This window comes from Petromyzon marinus, unplaced genomic scaffold (genome assembly GCF_048934315.1).
Source record: "Petromyzon marinus isolate PM22_M1 ecotype Great Lakes invasive population unplaced genomic scaffold, UKy_Petmar_22M1.pri1.0 PM_G_Scaffold_90, whole genome shotgun sequence".
NCBI classification, from domain to species: Eukaryota; Metazoa; Chordata; class Hyperoartia; order Petromyzontiformes; family Petromyzontidae; genus Petromyzon; species Petromyzon marinus.
This window is the reverse complement of record NW_027423047.1, coordinates 622,501-625,000: the sequence shown is the minus strand read 5'-3', so window position 1 is coordinate 625,000 and position 2,500 is coordinate 622,501.

Below are 2,500 nucleotides of genomic sequence, written 5' to 3'. Positions count from 1 at the left end.
CCTGAAGTCCACAACCATCTCAACTGTCCTTAGAGCATTTAGCTCTAAGTTGTTCTGGCTACACCAGGTCACCAGGTTGTCAGCTTCCCACCTATAGTCAGACTCATCCCCACCAGAGATCAGCCCAATGAGGGTGGTGTCGTCCGACAAACTTCAAGAGTTTGACGGACAGATGATTGGAGGCGCAGCTGTTGGTATACAGGGAGAAGAGCAGTGGGCAAAGGACGCAGCCCTGAGGAGTTCCCGTGCTGATGGACCTGGAGTCAGAGACTTCTGTTCCCGGCTTAACGCACTGCTTCCTGTCAGAGAGGAAGGCTGTGATCCACCTGCAGGTGGAGTAGGGCACGTTCAGCTGGAAGAGCTTGTCCTGAAGCAGGGCAGGGATGATGGTGTTGAAGGCAGAGCTGAAGTCCACAAACAGGATCCTGGCGTAGGATGCTGGGGCGTCCACATGCTGTAGGGTGAAGTGGAGGGCCATGTTAACTGCGTCGTCCACAGACCTGTTGGCTCTGTAGGCAAACTGAAGGGGGTCCAGGAGAGGGTCTGTGATGGCTTTGAGGTGTGCCAGGAGCAGGCGCTCAAAAGACTTCATTACCACAGATGTAAGGGCGACCGGTCTGTAATCATTTAGTCCTGTTGGCCTTAGCTTTTTGGGCACAGCGATGATGGTGGAGGACTTGAGACAGGCTGGTACATGGCATGTCTCCAGGGAGGTGTTAAAGATGTTGGTGAACACCGGAGACAGCTGGCCAGCGCAGTGCCTGAGGGTGGCTGGAGAGACAGAGTCCGGCCCGGCTGCTTTGCGTGGATTCTGCCTCTTGAAAAGCCCATTAACTTCTCCCTCCTGAAAGGAGAGAGTCGTTTCTGTAGTATGGGTGGGGGATGGGGCCTCTTGGGTGGGAAGGGGTGGTTCAGGACAGTCCAATTGTCTTTCAAATCTACGGTAGAACTCGTTCAGGTCGTTGGCTAGGCGGGAGTCGTTAGTGGTGTGGGGCGCTCTGGGTTTGTAGTTGGTGATGTGCCTGAGCCCTTTGGCAGACAGAAGCAGCGTCGTTAGTAGAGAACTGGTGTTTTAGTGTCTCTGAGTACAGTCGTTTAGCCTCTCTCACCGCTTTGCTAAACCTGTTCTTCGACTCCTTGAATCTGTCTCTATCCCCACTCCTAAACGCTTCCTCCTTCTCCAACCTCAACCTTTTGAGCTTTGCTGAGAACCAGGGCTTGTTGTTGTTAAAGTTCACCCTGGTACGTGTTGGGATACAGCAGTCCTCACAGAAGCTGATGTACACAGCCTCTGTGAGTTCATCCAGACTATTGGTAGCAGTCGTGAACATATCCCAGTCAGTACAGTCTAAGCACGCCCGCAAATCTTCCACAGCCTCACTGGTCCACTGTTTAGATGTCCTCACAGCAGGTTTACAGAGTTTTAGTTGCTGCCTGTATGCACGAATCAGGTGGACCAAGGGAGTTCTGTGCGAGCCGAACAGCCCCGTGACCCACAAGAGAAACATCCCCGCCAAATTCGAGCGTTTGACGGGGTCTATCCGTGAAAAAATATTCACGTTTTTGAGTGCACATGCATTTCTGCTGCAAATGCCTCTGGAAGTTTCATGCCGTTCGTATGCCAATTGTGGCAACACGAAAATGACCCGTTTTCCCATTCCGAGGGATTTCTGTGCGACCCTAACAGCCCCGTGAGCCACAAGAGACACATCCCCGCCAATTTCTAGCGTTTCACGGGGTCTATCCGTGAAAAATATAGACGTTTTTGAGTGCACATGCATTTCTGCTGCAGATGCCTCTGGAAGTTTCATGCCGTTCGTACGCAATGTGGCAACACGAAAATGACCCCTTTTCCCATTCCGAGGGATTTCTGTGCGACCCTAACTAACAGCGCCCGTGAGCCACAAGAGAGACATCCCCGCCAATTTATAGCGTTTCACGGGGTCTATCCGTGAAAAATATAGACGTTTTTGAGTGCACATGCATTCCTGCTGCAAATGCCTCTGGAAGTTTCATGCCGTTCCTATGCAATGTGGCCACACAAAAATGACCCGTTTTCCCATTCCGAGGCATTTCTGTGCGACCCTAACAGCCCCGTGAGCCACAAGAGAGACATCCCCGCCAACTTCTAGCGTTTGACGGGGTCTATGCGTGAAAAATATTAAAATTTTTGAGTGCACGTGCCTTTCTGCTGCAAATGCCTCTGGAAGTTTCATGGCGTTCCTATGCAATGTGGCAACACGAAAATGACCCCTTTTCCCATTCCGAGGGAGTTCTGTGCCACCCTAACAGCCCCGTGAGCCACAAGAGACACATCCCCGCCAATTTCTAGCGTTTCACGGGGTCTATCCGTGAAACATATAGAAGTTTTTGAGTGCACATGCATTCCTGCTGCAAATGCCTCTGGAAGTTTCATGCGGTTCGTACGCAATGTGGCAACACGAAAATGACCCGTTTTCCCATTCCCAGGGATTTCTGTGCGACCCGAACAGCCCCGTGA